General features: G+C 41.2%; 1 protein-coding gene across 3 annotated transcripts in view; it reads left to right on the top strand.

Annotated features, from left to right (window-relative positions):
- LOC124000162 (glycerophosphodiester phosphodiesterase domain-containing protein 5-like) overlaps window positions 1-18,790 on the top strand; it is a 52,943-nt gene that overhangs the window by 4,386 nt on the left and 29,767 nt on the right. Inside the window, exon 1 of one of the 3 annotated variants that reach the window (XM_046306348.1) lies at window positions 347-386. The exons of 1 other annotated variant lie outside the window; for it this stretch is intronic. The gene's annotated coding sequence lies outside the window, so the exon portion shown is untranslated. Of the gene's footprint in view, window positions 1-346; window positions 387-18,790 lie in introns of those variants that run through there. One more of the 3 variants, XM_046306345.1, reaches the window with a different exon arrangement.

The raw sequence follows: 18,790 nt of genomic DNA, 5'->3' as shown, positions 1-18,790 counted from the left end.
AATTATTAGCTTTATGACTAATGCAGGCGTATCCACATAAAACTCTGGAAAAAGTGGTGAGGCATGTCCTTAAAGATGCATTCATGGAAGTTTAATTGCTTTTTTTCAGAAATGTTGACTCGTTGGCTGTATGGTTTATTTACATATTATATATTGATATCTTAAATCATATTCAGTCTCTTTTTTCGAATGGGTGTGGAGATGTGTGCCCCTTTCTATCAAATGTCTGTCAAGTACTTTTTATGTCTATTTAGGGGATCATTTTCAGCTCAAGAGCACCCCTAGTTGTAAATGTTCAGTATAGTTTTCTTATAACCCACCAATTGCAGTGCTCAGAGGACCTCAATTTGGCTATACTCTGTCAACTGCAGAAACTGTTTTGGAAGGTAAGGCGAGGTAGGACTAGAAGGCTGTGTTAAAGCCGTGTTCACATTGGCAGTTTGAAGTAACTCAAATCCTATTTATTTGCATATTTGAATCTGTTCTTTTTCCCTGCAGCCTGAACAGCCAAAAAGCGCATGGAATCTGATATTTCGCGTCACATTTCAAACGACCTACAAATCTGATTCCTGGCCATGTGACTTGTCTGTATGGTCAAATATGATACATTTGCCACCAGTTTTAGACCGGTGGCTGTATTTGGCGTATCTTGTTGCTTGCTAGTTACTCTGACAGTTTGACAAGAACATGTGGTAGTTAACTAGCCTGTTAATTGTTTACAAACAAATTAGTGAATGTGCTCAGTGTTGCCATGTTCGCTGTTTTCCTGAAAATTAGGCTACTTTGAAAGTTACACCGCGGCAGCCATGGCATTTGTCTTAAATATTTATTTCACTGTGACCTGCTGACTGTGAGGCAGGCTGTTGTTGAATGAGTGGGGGGTGATACATGCCAGAATTAAGCCTAGGCAACCATACCACCGCGTGGCTGTCGTCTACCATTGAACATCTGACTGACATGACACCAAAGCCTTACTAACGTCTGCGTGTTAGTTTATATGAATTAAATCGCAACCATAAATGTTAGAAACTGTGCAAGACAACATTCCGAAGTAGCCACCTTGAGCTATAGTGTAGCCTTAGGCTTGTGTATTTCCTGTTATCGCCAATTGCAGTGAAAATATGTCCAGTCTAATAGGTAATCTGTCTTTCCCTTAACACCTCATGGAATGGTATGGTATCTTATCTCGCTGTATACAGATCTAAATGTTGTTAGCCAATCACAGACTGTGTTTCCAGTTCCCAGTAGCCTACACCAGACAACCAATAAGAGTTGTGTCCATGGCTTTCAGTGTCTGTGCTATTCCGAATCCTTGATGTCCCTACCTCAATTAAGTATAAATATAAAATGGTTAAGTTATACTGTTAAGGGTTATAGTTAGGGTTCAGGGTAGTGACATCCCAAGGAATCAGGATAACAGTGACTGTTCATAGAGCGAGGGACGGGCACGGTATTTGAGAGCTTGGCGGAGACACAGACTTTTTTTTTTCTTCAAGTGACAGACACAATTTTCGAGAGTGTCTGCCCCAGATAGTTTCTAAGGGAACTATGAAAATAATTACCAAGATGTCCTTGATCCGATTGAGGAGTAAGTAGGCTATATTTAAGTTGTGATATCGTTAGGAAGTATTTAGGCCGACTGTGTGATAAGGCAAATTTGGTTTATTTGAAAATAATTACTTTTTGTTGAATTGTTTTTTTTATTTAACTAGGCAAGTCAGTTAAGAAAAATTCCTTAACTTAAATTCTACACCAGCCAAACCCAGACGACACTGGGACAATTGTGCACCGCCCTATGGGACTCTCAATCACGTCCAGTTGTGATACAGCCTTGATTCGAACCAGGGTGTCTATAGTGATGCCTCTAGCACTGAGATGCAGTGCCTTAGACCACTGCGCCACTCGGGAGCACACTCATAAAGCATGTAGGCAATATTATTTACTGTGTCGATAGGGGAGTAGGCTAGTTTACAATAATGTAATTTGATGTGCTTGTATTTCTTTCATAGATGAATTATATTGTAAATGAAAATATACACGTGGTGCTATAGGATATATAGATATTTTACATTGTAATAGACTACCCCTACATGCCATTGTGTGCTGGAGTTATGGGTTTATTTTTCCACTCACTAGTCCTACACATTCACATTCAAACTGAATTGAATGGGGGATGCATAACTACTTTTCACTGAAGAAGGGAACGAGGTACGACGTACAACTTCGATCGAAGAGCTTAACAACGTACAACTTCGATCGAAGAGCTTAAAATCATGTCTGACAAGACCAATGAAATCATAACGGTATCCTAATATAGTGTGGATACAGGAGTAGCCTATTCTACAATAATGTAACAATGTGCTAGTATTATTTATCTAATTGATGAATGAAATTGTAAATGTGGATGGGTACGCTACTTCATTCAATGAATACTGAATGTCTTGCTATCTCCGGGAGTATGTTAACACTTCTTAAGGCTGAGATCCCGTTAACGGGATCGATATGACAACAGCCAGTGAAAGTGCAGGGCGCCAAATTCAAACAACAGAAATCTCAATTAAAATTCCTCAAACATACAAGTATTTTACACCATTTTAAAGAAACTTGTTAATCCCACCACAGTGTCCGATTTCAAAAAGGGTTTACGACGAAAGCACACCATCAGATTATGTTAGGTCAGTACCTAATCACAGAAAAGCACAATCATTTTTACAGCCAAAGAGAGGAGTCACAAAAAGCAGAAATATAGAAAAAATGAATCACTAATCTTAGATGATCTTCATCAGATGACACTCATAGGGCTTCATGTTACATAATACATGTATGTTTTGTTCGATAAAGTTCATATTTATATCCAAAAATCTTAGTTTACATTGGCACGTTACGTTCAGTAATGTTTTGTTTCCAAAACATCTAGTGATTTTGCAGAGAGCCACATCAATTTACAGAAATACTCATAATAAACATTGAGAAAAGATACAAGTGTAATGCATGGAACTTTAGATAAAATTCTCCTTAATGCAACCGCTGTGTCAAATTTCAAAAAAGCTTTACCGGAAAAAGCACACCATGCTATAATCTGAGTACAGAGTTTAGAGACCAAAACAAGCCATACAGATATCCGCCATGTTGTGGAGTCAACAGAATTCTGAAATAGCATTATAAATATTCACTTACCTTTGATCTTCATCAGAATGCACTCTCAGGAATCCCAGTTCCACAATAAATGTTTGTTTTGTTCAATAGTCCATCATTTATGTCCAAATACCTCCTTTTTGTTCGCACCTTTTAGTTCACAAATCCAAATAAATGACGTGCAGGCCAGACAAAAAGTCAAATTCCAATACAGTTCGTAGAAACATGTCAAACAATGTATAGAATTAATCTTTAGGACGTTTTTAACATAAATCTTCAATAATGTTTCAACCGGAGAATTCCTTTGTCTTTAGAAATGCAATGGAATGCAGCTACCTTTCACGGGAGCGCGCCTGACTGAGCTCATGGCCTTCTACCAGACCTCTTACTCAATCAGCTCTCATTCTCTCCTCCTTCACAGTAGAAGACTCAAACAAGGTTCTAAATACTGTCGACATCTTGTGGAAGCCTTAGGAAGTGCAATCGGACCAAATTTACACTATCTTGGATAGGCAAAGAGTTGAAAAACTACAAACCTCAGATTTCCCACTTCCTGGTTGGATTCTTTTCAGGTTTTCACCTGCCATATGAGTTCTGTTATACTCACAGACATCATTCAAACAGTTTTAGAAACTTCAGAGTGTTTTTAAAAATCCAAATATACTAATAATATGCATATCTTAGCTTCTGGGCCTGAGTAGCAGGCGGTTTACTCTGGGCACCTTATTCCTCCAAGCTACTGAATACTGCCCCCAAGCCATAATAATTTTTAATGAAGGCTTTTCAGCAGTTGAACTATGGCAAGGTCAAACTCATTTCTAAATCTTTCTTTTAGTCAAGAAGTGATGAGCCAGAGCAACCAATCAACGTCAATGTAGCTGTTCTACCCACCACCCACACTGCTCTCCCTCCATAAGCAACCACATCCTCTTCTCCTGTTCAATTAATTTGCGCCACACTGAAAAGCACTGTACATGCATACCTCTGTGCCCATCTCATTGCCGTTCACCCCTGGTGGAGGTTCTTGGAACACTGCTATTTAAGTCTGAACAGACGAAAACCTTCAAAGGTGGTGGTACTATGTTGCATGTTATCTAAAATCCCAGGCAGATGTTTGAGTACAGAATGAAATGGTGTGAGCTGAACAGGATAAACTTGTCGAGTACCCTCTTTGAGAAAGGGGTTCAAACAGGGTTATTTGGCTGTCACCAAAGGAGAACCATTTTTGGTTCCATGTGGAACCCTCCTGTGGAGTGGAGCCCAAAAGTGTTCTACCTGGAACAAAAAAAGGTTACCCTATGGGGGCATCGGAATAATACTTTTAGGTTGTAGATGGCACCTTTTTATCTGAGTGTAGGCCTATTGCAGTGGTGCTTTTCTGTAACAAAAACAAGTTCTTTGGTGGTGGGGAGTTAAGATAATCAGAAATACTATGAAACATCCCCACATTTTGCACACATTTGCAAGCAAGCAAAGTGACTTTGTATGTGTGCTGAGGCATGTGTTTTCACTCAACATTGACAGGACTGACAAAATATGTGCTCACATGCAACCGAAGGATAACGTGTCTAACTTGCAGCATTTTGCAATTATTATGAGACTAGATACAAATAACTAATCGTGGCTACCAATGTTCTAGCATTCATTTATTGAGGCAAGCAGATCAGTGATATCAAGGTGGTACCCAAGCATATGCCATGTGACACACAAATATTTATGGTAATATTTTTTATGTTTTATTTTGTTTATTTCATGGAGCCATCCATTGTATCATTTTCTAGGCCTCCCAGGTATTTACATTGAATGTGTGTAAATGATTACTGCCGCTAGGGGGAGCTGTGATGTCAATGGAGTGTGTTAGTGAGTTCTTGGAGAATGTCTACTACTGACAACTTAACGCTGCTCCGCCTCATCATTTTACCCTATTAATTCAGGTATGTAATGTGCAAAACTGCAATATGACTCTCAAAATATTGAGGTAACATGGTTTATTACGTAGTCTGAGTTTAGTGATGTTTGAAGGCAATTGAAGGGAGTTTTAATCAAGATAAAAACAGGTTGGTATTTTCCCCATTGTAAGTAATGGAGTTTGGCTAGGTTGCTAATGGTTTACATGTAATAGAAGGGATTAAGATGGCATCCGAACATTCTGTACTTTTTTCAACAATGTTTTAGATCCAATTTGTTTTATTTTGTATGAACAATGGCTCAGTTTACTTAAGGTAATATGTGATGTCACGATAAAATTGGTTAGTGTGAATATTTGTACGAAAATAGCTTTTAACAATTCTCTAGCTTGATGCTAACCAAATTTAGTTTGTCTAAGCACTAGTTAGCTCTAGGCTAGTTGGTTTCAGGTCAATGTTAGCTTATATATTAGTGGTTAATAATGTAATGGTTGTAGCATTATTTCACATAGGCCTCCAGTAATTGACACTGATAGTACAGTGAGTTCATATATACTATGAATACGTAGATGTTTGGATGAATGGACCAACTGGACTGCCACAGGCAAGTCCCTTGACGGGTATCAGGAATTGTGGGAGGACAATCTGAAGGTAATTATCTTTGCACACAAAAGCAGCATCCAGGCCTCCAGAGTACTCCCCCTATCACCTGCTGTATATGACATGTGACGTGTCAGTGCCACATTACATGACGTGAACACTACGTCTACATGACATGACATGTCACGTGGCGTAAATGCGTCGTCAGTTTGACGCCTTAGAAAAAAACTTCTCTCCATTGACAGTCCATGTTAATTCATGGCAGTATTTTATGGCGCTAGAAAGACGTTAGGTGACTTGGTGAGAAGTATCAGTAGCTTCACGATGTGTAATTCTGACACTTATCACCCCATATACCTGTTCACCGTCTGCCCTGGCCTGTCTCCCCCTATTCGGTACAGGTACCCCCACCACACTCCCCCCTTTCTCCTGAGCTTTCTCTTGCCTCCAGCACACATGCACTGTTGTGGCAAGTGACTCTGAACTTACAATGGCTAGTCCCAAGTCGTCAAATATTTTATTTTCTTGTGCCTTTTGCTATTTGCCTCATAACTCCTGCATGCTTTGTTGACTGAACTTTCTTGTTTACCCAACCGTGGGACAGACTATGTTTGTTCCCACACTCGGAACTCTGACTCTATTGGTTACACAGACTTTTGGCCTCCCATCCTATTCTAGTCCACCTCTCGCTGGCTTTGTATTCATGTTACCTGATGAAATTGCTGTACAATATGATCTTGTTGCCATCTAACGCACATTCCAATGTCATAAATCAACACTGCAGAGCTCTCCCTGTCCTCTGGTTTGTATTGATTGTATTACAGCTAATGATATCTGGAAATGTGCATGTACACCCTGGCCCATCTACTGTTGCTAGCCCTAATACTGACTTGTGCTCTGATATCTGCTTCATTGATTTCTGCTCTTGTAAAAGCCAGGGTTTTCTGCACGTTAACACTAGAAGCTTATTACCTAAAATTGATCAATTGAAAGCGTAGGTTCACAGCTCCAATCCAGATGTGTTGGTCATTACTGAGACGTGGTTAAGGAAGTGTTTTGAATACTGATGTTACCTTTCTGGTTATAACCTTTTTCGGCAAGACGGATCTTCCAAAGGTTGGGAAATGGCGATCTTTACCTAGGATCTCCTTCAGTGCTTAGTTGTCTCCATCAAGTCTGTCCCATAACAATTTGATTTGATAGATTTAAGCATTACACTTTCAATTAGCTCTTTGATGTTGCTGGGTGCTATTTTTCTTCATTAGCACCGGCCTGTACCCTACCTGCCCTAAGTTCTCTCCTGGCCCCTTAGACTAAGTCTGAATTTATCCTGCTAGGTGACCTAAACTGGGACATGCTTAAACACCCTGACTAACTCCTAAAGCAATGGGACTCCCTAAATCTTTCTCAGATTATTACCAATCCCACAAGGTATGATTCCAACCCAGAAAAGGCTACTCTCCTTGATGTTATCCTCACAAATAATCCTGATAGGTATCAGTCTGGTGTTTTCTGTAATGACCTTAGTGATCACTGTTTTACAGCCTGTGTTTGTAATGGCTGCTCAGTGAAACGACCTGTCCTGATTTGTCGTATATGCTTGCTAAAAAAACTTTAATGAGCAAGCCTTCCTTCATGAAATGTAAAGTGGTATAGAATCAGCTTGAACCCCTCTGTCGAAGACGCTTAGACCTTTTTTTTTTTTTTTACTTTTCAGGGGTATTGTTACCAAACAGGCCCCCATAAAGAAAATGAGAATTAAAACAGGTTCAGCCCCTGGTTCGACAAATGATCTTGCTGAGTTACTCTACCTCAAGAATTCCATCAGGCAAAAGGCTCGGCACACTTGGACTGACTGGCTCTCATTCAGGCAAATGAGAAATAAGTGCACGCAGGCGATCTAGAAGGCCAAAGTTAGTTACTTTAAGGAGCAGTTCTCTCTCTTTGAGTCTTAACGCAAAGAAGTGTTCAACAAAACATTTAAAGATCTGGAGAATAAACCCTCCTCACAGCTGCCCATGTCCCTTAATGTTGATGTGGTTGTTACTGACAAGAAGCACATGGCTGAGCTATTTAATCACCACTTAGTTACGTCAGGATAACTATTCAACTCAGCCATGCCTCCTTGCCCGTCCAAAATTTCCTTATCTCCCACCCCTTCTAATGTGACTAGCCCCAATACCGCTTTTTTCCCCTGCCCCGATACAAAGTTTCTCCCTGCAGGCGGGCACTGAGTCCGAGGTGCTAAAGGGGAGCCCCTATCAATTCCAAGTCTCTCTGACTTTTTAAACCTATCTCTCCTCTCTGGAGAGGTTCCCATTGCTTGGAAGGCAGCCATGGTTTGACCTTTATTTAAAGGGGAGATCAAGCTGATCCTAACTGTTAATCAAATCAAAGTTTATTTGTCACGTGCGCTGAATACAACTGGTGTAGACCTTACAGTGAACTGCTTACTTAAAGGCTCTAACCAATAGTGCAAAAAAAGTGTTAGGTGAACAATAGATAGGTAAAGAAATAAGACAACAGTAAAAAGACAGGCAATATACCGTAGCAAGGCTATAAAATTAGCGAGGCTACATACAGACACCGGTTAGTCAGGCTGATTGAGGTAGTATGTACATGTAGATATGGTTAAAGTGACTGTATATATGATGAACAGAGGGTAGCAGTAGTGTAAAAAGAGGGGTTGGGGGGGGCCCACAATGCAAATAGTCTGGGCAGCCATTTGATTACCTGTTCAGGAGTCTTATGGCTTGGGGGTAAAAACTGTTGAGAAGCCTTTTTGTCCTAGATTTGGCACTCCGGTACCGCTTGCCATGCGGTAGTAGAGAGAACAGTCTGACTGGGGTGGCTGGGGTTTGACCATTTTTAGGGCCTTTCTCTGACACAGCCTGGTGTAGAGGTCCTGGAGGACAGGCAATTTAGCCCCAGTGATGTACTGGGCCGTACGCACTACCCTCTGTAGTGCCTTGCGGTCAGAGGCCGAGCAGTTAGTTGCCGTACCAGGCAGTGATTCAACCAGTCAGGATGCTCTCAATGTTGCAGCTGTAGAACCTTTTGAGGATCTCAGGACCCATGCCATTTTTTTTTAGTTTCCTGAGAGAATAGGCTTTGTCGTGACCTCTTCACGACTGTCTTGGTGTGTGTGTTTGGACCATTCTAGTTTGTTGTTGATGTGGACACCAAGGAACCTGAAGCTCTCAATTTGCTCCACTCTAGCCGCGTCGATGAGAATGGGGGCGTGCTCGGCCCTCCTTTTCCTGTAGTCCACAATAATCTCCTTAGTCTTGGTTACGTTAAGGGATAGGTTGTTAATCTGGCACCACCCGGCCAGGTCTCTGACTTCCTCCCTATAGGCTGTTTCGTCGTTGTCGGTGATCAGGCCTACCACTGTTGTGTCATCAGCAAACTTAATGATGGTGTTGGAGTCGTGCCTGGCCATGCAGTCGTGGGTGAACAGGAAGTACAGGAGGGGACTGAGCACGCACCCCTGGGGAGCTCCAGTGTTGAGGATCAGCATGGCAGATGTGTTGCTACCTACCCTCGCCACCTGGGAAAGCGCCCCGTCAGGAAGTCCAGGATCCAGTTGCAGAGGGACGTGTTTAGTCCCAGGATCCTTAGTTTAGTGATGAGCTTTGAGGGTACTATGGTGTTGAACACTGAGCTCTAGTCAATGAATATTATTCTCACATAAGTGTTCCTTTTGTCCAGGTGGGAAAGGGCAGTGTGGAGTGCAACAGCGATCGCATCATCTGTGGATCTGTTTGGGCGGTATGCAAATTGGATTGGGTCTAGGGTTTCTGGGATAATGGGGTTGATGTGAGCCATTACCAACCTTTCAAAGCACTTCATGGCTACGGACGTGAGTGCTACGGGTCTGTAGTCATTTAGGCAGGTTGCCTTTGTTCTTGGGCACAGGGACTATGGTGGTCTGCTTGAATCATGTTGGTATTACAGACTTAATCAGGGACAGGGACATGTTGAAAATGTAATTGAAGACACCTGCCAGTTGGTCAGCACATGCCCAGAGCAGACATCCTGGTAATCCGTCTGGCCCCGCAGCCTTACTCATGTCGGCTACGTGATCACACAGTCACCTGGCTACTAGGAGCGCCGCCTCTGGGCCTGGCCCTGTTTGCTTATTTCCTTATACAGCTGACTGAGTGCGGTTGTAGTGCCGGCATCTGTCTGTGGTGGTAAATAAACAGCCACGGAAAGTATAGCTGAAACTCTCTAGGCAAGTAGTGTGGCCTGCAATTTATCACAATATACTCTACTTCAGGCGAGCAAAATCTAGAGACTTCCTTAGATTTTGTGCACAAATAGATTTTGTTTACAAATATTCACAGACCGCCCCCCCCCCCCCCCCCTCGTGCTGTTCTATCTTGCCGGTGCAGCGTGTATCCCGCTAGCTGAATATACATGTCGTCATTCAGCCGCGATTCTGTGAAACATAGGATATTACAGTTTTTGATGTCCTGCTGGTAGGATATTCGTGATCGTACCTCGTCTAGTTTATTGTCTAATGATTGCACGTTGACAAGTAGTATTGACGGTAACGGCAGCTTTCACACTCACATTTTTCGGGTCCTGACTAGGCATCTGGCTTTTTGTCCTCTGTACCTGCGTCACTTCCTCTTGCAAAAAACGTACATGTCAGCCCTGCCGGGTGTTTGGAGAATGTCTTGTGCGTCTTGTTTGTTGAAGAATTTTTTTTGTCTAATCTGAGGTGAGTGATCGCTGTCCTGATATCCAGAAGCTCTTTTTTTTGCCATATGATATGGTTGCGGAAACATTATGTACAAAATAAGTTACAAATAATGCGAAAAAAACACATAATAGCCCAATTGGTTGGGCGTCCGTAAAACTGCTGCCATTTCTTCCGGCGCCATTTTGAACTATAAGCCTATTTCTATTTTGCCCTGTTTATCAAAAGTGTTGAACTTGTCAATAATCAACTGACTGCCTTTCTTGAAGTCTATAGTATTCTCTCTGGTATGCAATCTGGTTTACGCTCAGGTTATGGATGTGTCACTGCAACCTTAAAGGTCCTCAATGTCACCATTACCCTTGATTCTAAGCAATGTTGTTCTGCTATTTTTATGGACTTGGTCAATGCTTTTTATACGGTAGACCATTTCATTCTTGTGGGCCGGCTAAGGAGTATTGGTGTCTCTGAGGGGTCTTTGGCCTGGTTTGCTAACTACCTCTCTCAAAGAGTGCACTGTATTAAGTCAGAACATCTGCTGTCTCAGCCACTGCCTTTCACCAAGGGAGTACCCCAAGGCTCGATCCTAGGCCCCACGCTCTTCTCAATTTACATCAACAACATAGCTCATATAGTAGGAAGCTCTCTCATCCATTTATATGCAGATGACCGTCTTGTACTCAGCTGGCCCCTCCCCGGTGTCATGACGTGACTGTCATTAATGTGATGATGGCTATTTTTTCAAATCAATGAACTATGTTTAATTATTAAGTGATTAAATTAATCATGTAACAATTAACTCATTGTAACTTGGCACCACGGAAAAGTTAATGAGTTTCCGTTTCCCAAATTAACTCAGGAATATATCGGTCACGAACCGGCTCGAAGCCCATAACAAAAAGGGAGACGACATGTAGATAAGGAATAACAAAATATGTAGTGGCTTCCTTTCCTCTTTACCATAGCCGCTGCCCAAGCCTCAATCGGGGTTGTTTGGTACACATACAGTCCATACTCAAGGTTTCCTAACGGCCAAACATTCAATGACATCCAGGGATATGGTGCAACAAAAATGTTTATTCTTCTTATATCTAACAAATAAATGATTCTCCAATCAACTTAAAGCATAGAATACTTGATATGGATATGCATATTATGACCTGTCTGTATGGTCAAAAAACTATACCGCTCCCGCATCTAGCAAGGACTCCCTCCCCCGAAGGCCTCATCTTCCTGCCTTTATCCTAACACACTTACCACAATCCAATGAATGGGCAAGAGGGGAGGGGGGGCAGCAAACACTGAATTACACTAACAAATGAATATATCTCAATCAGGTAAATATAAATCAAGGTACCTAATATTTCATCATGTACATTAATATTTAATATATTTACACAAATATACATGGAACTCCGTTTGTTCAATCTTCTATACAAATATGTCCAAATCGGTTCTAACAAAATATATTTATTAACTAAAGTAAACTAAATACAATTAACAATGGTGTGTGTAGTCAGTAATCATTAGTGTGAGTGAGTGGTTGCATGCATAAATGTGATAATGAGGGGTGTTGAAAGGTGCCAACGCAAACAAACAAAAACAGCCGAGCCCAGGTGTGTCCCATTTCGCTGATGACCCTCTCGGCTCCACTTACCGACACCCTATTAAAAACCTCTTGAGTGTAGGGGGCAGTATTTTGATGTTTGAATGAAAAACATACCCAAATTAAACTGCCTATTTCTCAGGCTCAGAATCTAGAATATGCATATAATTGTCAGCTTAGGATAGAATACACTCTAAAGTTTCCAAAACTGTCAAAATATTGTCTGTGTATAACAGAACGGATATTGCAGGGGCAAACCTGAGGAAAATCAAACCAGGAAGTGGCTTCTATTTTGAAAGCTCCATGTTCCATAGCCTGTCTTCACTCCATTTAAAGGGATATCAACCAGATTCCCCATGGTGTGAACAGTCTTTAGACATAGCGAGAAAGATCATATGGCTGGGTGCCAGCAGCGTTTTGTATGCGCAACAGCTTGGTGTAGCCATTTTCTCTCTCTCTCTAAAAAAAAGCTACATTCCCGGTTGATATATTATCGATTATATTTTGTAAAAACAACCCGAGGATTGATTTATAAAAAACGTTTGAAATGTTTCTACGAACATTACGGATACTATTTGGAATTTTCGTCTGCGATGTCGTGACCGCTCGAGCCTGTGGATTTCTGAACATAACGCGCCAACCAAATGGAGGTATTTGGGATTTTTTTAAATAATCTTTATGGAACAAAAGGAACATTTGTGTAACTGGGAGTCTCGTGAGTGCAAACATCCGAAGATCATCAAAGGTAAGCGATTTAATTTATTGCTTTTCTGACTTTCGTGACCAATTTACTTGGCTGCTAGCTGTTTGTAATATTTTGTCTACTTACATAAACGCTTGGTATGCTTTCGCCGAAATGCTTTATTGAAAGCTGACACTCCAGGTGGATTAACAACAAGCTAAGCTGTGCTTTGCTATATTGCACTTGTGATTTCTTGAAAATGTAATATTTTTTGTAATTTAATTTGTATTTGGCGCTCTGCAATTCAGCGGTGGTTGACGAAAATGATCCTGCTAACGGGATGGGTGCATCAAGAAGTTAAGGAAAACGAGCAAAGAGAGATAATTCGGCAGACAGAGTGGGAGGGTCGTCACATTTCAGAATATATCGTTATCGTACCAGTCATCCATTAATCATTATTACCTCATCATTCTCTTTCTGAACGTTGCAAAATTATTGGATATTTGCATGAACCCTAGTCGAAATGATGATTCAGCAATACACTAATTGACTTATTTATTTATTTACTAACTAAATAACCACACAGAAATACATAAACACACACACGGTATACGTTGAATTGATTACTAACATAATACAATCACAAGTCCCTAGTGGACTAACCCGATATGATGACTTGTTACACAATGGAAGGGGAGGGGTAAGATAAAGAGATTGGGCTGGTACATACATGTGGAAGCTATGCTTATGAAAAATGTGTACTTTGTACATGAACAACCGCTGATTTGAAAATAAATGCAACACATATATTTGCGCTTGTATGACTTTGTCTTCTCTCTATTGCAGTGGTTCTTAACCTTGTTGGAGGTACTGAACCCCAACAGTTTTATATGCGCATTCACCGAACCCTTCTTAATTGGAAAAAAAATCAAATTCAAAACATATGTGTATATATTTGACTGGTACACAAAATGAACCGTGCATCAACATCACTGTGTTCAAAGAACAAAATCATCAAAACATTTTCACACAAAAACAAAAACATAATAATGAATATTTACTGCAAATCAGTGTGACTTCTGCTGTTGCCTTTCAGAGACCAGTTCAGAAATGCGCGGCTTCACCTTGGCAAGTGCCACTCATGTCATTTTCACAACAAAGTCTGTTCCTTTTCTTCGTTTTTATGTCCAGCATCCTCGAAAAGGATTGCTCGCAAAGATATGTTGTAACAAACGGTATGAAAATCTCCAGAGCTTTCTTAGCAATAACAGGGTACGTTACCATTTGTTGACACCAAAACGTTGAAAGCATTGTTGTTCTGAAAAGTTGCTGTTGAACCTGGCTCTGCTGAATTTCAATGATTTCATCGAGGTATTCATCATTGACATCTGTTGTCTCAACACTAAACGTGAACGGCTGTCTCACCCATGCTGGATATGACTCTCTTGTAGGGAAGTATCCGTCGAGAGACTTTGCAAGCTCATCTAAGTGCATGGCAATTGCTTGCTTCAGTTCAGTGGGTACAGAAATGTCTTCGATTCCAGATACATCTTCGATCTTACTTACACAGTCGTCCAGCAGGGGAAAGTTTGCAAAGTGTTTGTTCTCTGTTCGTCGTTTCCATAACAGTAGCTTTTTTTGAAAAGCCTTCAGGTTTTCCTCAGCTTCGATGATGTTGACTCCACCGCCCTGCATCTTTTGATTGAGATGATTGAGAGCTGCGAAGATATCGGCCATGTACGCTAAAATGAGAATGAACTCAGAATTTTTGAAGCAATCTGCATGACAATGTTGGTGCTCTTGCAAAAACAGGGCTAATTCCACACGCACGGCAAAAACACGATTCAGCACCTGTCCCCGGGATAACCACCTAACATTAGAATGGTACAGAAGTACCTCGAATTCAGAGCCCATTTCTTTACACAGCTCACTGAAGATGCGATGCCGCAGAGCACTAGTTCGCACATAGTTCACGCATTCAACTACAATTTTTAATACTTCTGCCAGGTTTGGAGGAAAGGTTTTTGTTGCCAACGCATGCCTGTGCAGAATACAATGCATAACAATGATGTGTGGTGCATTGGCTTTCACTAGCGCACCAAAACCAGACTTTCTTCCCAGCATGACTGGAGCTCCGTCCGAACAAACTGCAGAAACCATATCCCACGAAAGATTGTTGTCTTTGAAGAAGTCATCCACAAGTTTCTTCACATCGGCTGCCTTGGTTGTTGTTGTAAGAGGCTTACAAAATAAAAATTCTTCCTTTATCACGTCGTCTTTCACATAGCGCACGAATACAGCAAGCTGGCTTAGATTGGAAACGTCTGTGGTCTCGTCGAGTTGAAGGCTGAATTTTGCCGGACTTGAAATCAGATCTGCAACTACTTGAGCCAAGATGTCTTTGCTCATGTCCTCTATTCTGTTGCTGATGGTGTCATTTGAAAGAGGAATTTGGGATAACTTCGGCCTCTTTTCCCAGCATGATATTCGCCATCTTCAACACAGCTGGTTTCATGAGTGTTTCACCAATGGTGTGTGGTTTGCCCTGCTTTGCGATCAGGTAAGCAACTTCGTACGATGCTGTGAGGATCGGTTTGTTGATGGGTACAAAGCCGAGAACAGGCAGAGTAGCCTTTTCAACGAATCTGGCTCTCTTCACCTTGAATTCAGCGAGCGTTGTGTTCTTATATTTTCCATCTCCATGCAGCTTAAGGAAGTGTTCTCTTAGTTTTGAAGGTGCTAGACTAGAATTGCTCAACTTGGCATTGCAAATCATGCAGTTAGGACACTGACTCCCATCACGTTCGGTTATACATGTAAATCCATATTGTACATATTCGTCCGACCACTTTCTTTTTTTGCTCGACATAGTAAGTATGAAGGGATTAAAATATTAAGAAAGAAATCACAAGACGTACCATCACCATAGTCACAAACTGAGCGCGCCAAATTCCCTGCAGCACAGATAGGCCAAGCGATGTAGCGTGATCACCTGCAGCCAATGATGGCCAAGCGGAGCGTGTCATCACGAATCATATGAATCGGATGTTTGTCTTGACCTCCGCCGAACCCCTGAGACCGACTCACCGAACCCCTGGGGTTCGATCGAACCCAGGTTAAGAACCACTGCTCTATTGAAACCACTTGTCCATCTATGGTGAGTAGTTTGAAGTCTCTGGTTGTGTGAGTTTCTGGTTGTCCACCAGAGGTCACAATGTCCTCAGTTGTAGTATCTCATTTAGAAGGCTAAAATAACCTTGCTTTCTTTTCACAAATAGTTTTGTATTTAATCATATGTTTTACAACATTTAGATGTAAACTGATTTACAGTTATTTAGAGTTACAGTTATTTAGTTATACCAGCTATACTCCTCTGTAAACTGGTCATCTCTGTATACCTGTCGCAAGACCCACTGGTTGCTTATTTATAAAACCCTCTTAGGCCTCACTCCCCCGTATCTGAGATATCTACTGCAGCCCTCATCCTCCACATACAACACCCGTTCTGCTAGTCACATTCTGTTAAAGGTCCCCAAAGTGCACACATCCCTGGGTCGCTCATATTTTCAGTTCGCTGCAGCTAGAGACTGGAACGAGCTGCAACAAACACTCAAACTGGACAGTTTTATCTCAATCTCTTCATTCAAAGACTCAATCGTGGACACTTACTGACAGTTGTAGCTGCTTTGCAGGATGTATTGTTGTCTCTACCTTCTTGCCCTTTGTGCTGTTCTCTGTGCCCAATAATGTTTGTACCATGTTTTGTGCTGCTACCATGTTGTGCTGCTGCCATGTTGATTTGCTACCATGTTGTCGTCATGCTGTGTAGCTACCATGCTGTGTCATATGTTGCTGACTTGCTATGTTGTGTGTTGTCTCTCCTGTCGTGATGTGTGTTTTGTCCTATATTTTAATTGATTTATTTTTAATCCCAGGCCCCTTCCTCGCAGGAGGCCTTTTGGTAGACCGTCATTGTAAATAAGAATTTGTTCTTAACTGACTTGCCTAGTTAAATAAAGGTTAAATAATGTAAATGTGTGTTAAGAGAGCAATACAGCTATTGACTGAGTCATATTAGCGAGAGGCAGCAGCTTGTGCACATGGTGACAACTTTAGACCAGTTGTAGGTAGGCTACTTAGATTATCATTATGGAGGCAACTATTTCTAACTCTTTTTTTTTTCCATAAAACATTAATATGCTAGAAAATATGAACATCAATATTAATGGAGACAAAGCACTGGAAAATGACTTTGGGCACACTAGAGTACATTACATAAATTTGCTCAGTGGTGGTTTAAACTGCATTCTAATGTTGACTTTGATTAAAGAAAATGGTGTCAAGCAAATTACTTTATGCATGCTCAGTTCTTGGCTCTCTGGGGCTGCCTGTGTGGAAATGTGTTATGGATCTCCCACGCTGGTTCTTTTTATGAGGAAAAGTCCTCAATGAAACTGACAAATGTGGAGAATCGAGTAGCCTATTAATGTATACGCCATTGTAGGCTACCAATTTTATACAATAAACATGATATCACTGGAGTCATTACAAATCAATGTGCCACTTGTGTAGCCTACCTGGAGCTGGCAAACAAATGTAATAAATAGCCTATAAATTCAGTTTATTGTAGTTTTTATGTAAATAATAATGGTATGTTTTAGTTGATTAAATTGTAAATTAACAAAGCTCTATCGCAATTGCCAATCAATTGTTAGAACACATTAGATTGCCGGTAACAGTAGTCAGATTAGGATACTGTTACGATCCTCATTTGTAGAATGACCGGACCAAGGGGCAACGTGGTAGGAGTACATTTTCTTTATTAATGTTCCACCAAAAAAAATATAAACACAATGAACGTAAAGCTTCGTAGTGCAAAAACATGCAACAAACAAAGACAAGATCCCACAACTGAAGGTGGGAAAAAGGGCTTCCGAAGTATGATTCCAAATCAGAGACAACGATAGACAGCTGCCTCTGATTGGGAACCATACCCGGCCAACAAAGAAATATACAAACTAGAATGCCCACCCAAATCACACCCTGACCTAACCAAATAGAGAAATAAAAAAGGCTCTCTAAGGTCAGGGCGTGACAGATACAGGTAAAACAAAAAAAATCTACAAAATAAACACTGGCTGTTGTTGACAAGCATATCTACATATTATTAATATTTAATTCAGTGATTGAAATTACAACCCCCATCCTCAGTAGCCTTTTCCAGCAGGCTATTGGGCAACACAAGCACTTCTTACCTCGAAATCACCTTGCTATTCATGTTGAATAAATGTCTGTTAATTTGAGCTAAGCAAACTAAATCGTTGAGGTTACCTCTTGCCTACTACACATTGTCTGGGCTACTGCCCAGATTTTAGTATGTAGACTATGCCTATTGAAATGACAAGTCAATCCTGTGGTAAATTCAATTGATTGTACATGATTTGGAAATGTACACACCTTTCTATATAACGTCCCACAGTTGACAGTGCATATCAGAGCAAAAAAACAAGCCATGAGGTCAGAGGAATTGTCCATAGTTCTCCGAGACAGGATTGTGTCTAGGCACAGATCTGGGGAAGGGTACCAAAAAATGTCTGCAGCATTGAAGGTCCCCAAGAACACAGTGGTCTCCATCATTCTTAAACGGAAGAATTTTGGAACCACCAAGACTGTTCCTAGAGCCAGCCAGCCGGCAAGCCAAACTGAGCAATCGGGGAGAAGGGCATTGGTCAGGGAGGTGACCAAGAACCCGATGGTCACTCTAACAGAGTTCCCGAGTTTCTGTGTGGAGATGGAAAAACTTTCCAGAAGGGTAACCATCTCTGCAGCACTCCACCCATCAGGTCTTAATGATAGAGTGGCCAGACAGAAGCCACTCCTCAGTAAAAGGCAAGACTGCCCGCTTGGATTTTTCCAAAAGGCACCAAAAGGCCTCTGACTCGCACCTCACAAAAGTGAACAGTTTAAACACTGTTTAGTCATCTTTAGGACCTGAGTTTAAGCTAGCAAGTTCTACAGTGAAGGATGTTTTCCTGTGTTGTTTATTTAGTTAATCATGCTCAATTATGGAGATGGGATCTGTAAGGCCAACTGTACTGGACGGACAATCCATACACAGTTTACCGCCTCCCCCAGAGACTATAATACTGATT

The sequence above is a fragment of the Oncorhynchus gorbuscha genome, linkage group LG16 (assembly GCF_021184085.1).
Source record: "Oncorhynchus gorbuscha isolate QuinsamMale2020 ecotype Even-year linkage group LG16, OgorEven_v1.0, whole genome shotgun sequence".
Classification (NCBI taxonomy): Eukaryota; Metazoa; Chordata; class Actinopteri; order Salmoniformes; family Salmonidae; genus Oncorhynchus; species Oncorhynchus gorbuscha.
Note: the sequence above shows the minus strand (reverse complement) of the source record. Positions and strands in the feature narration are given on the sequence as shown.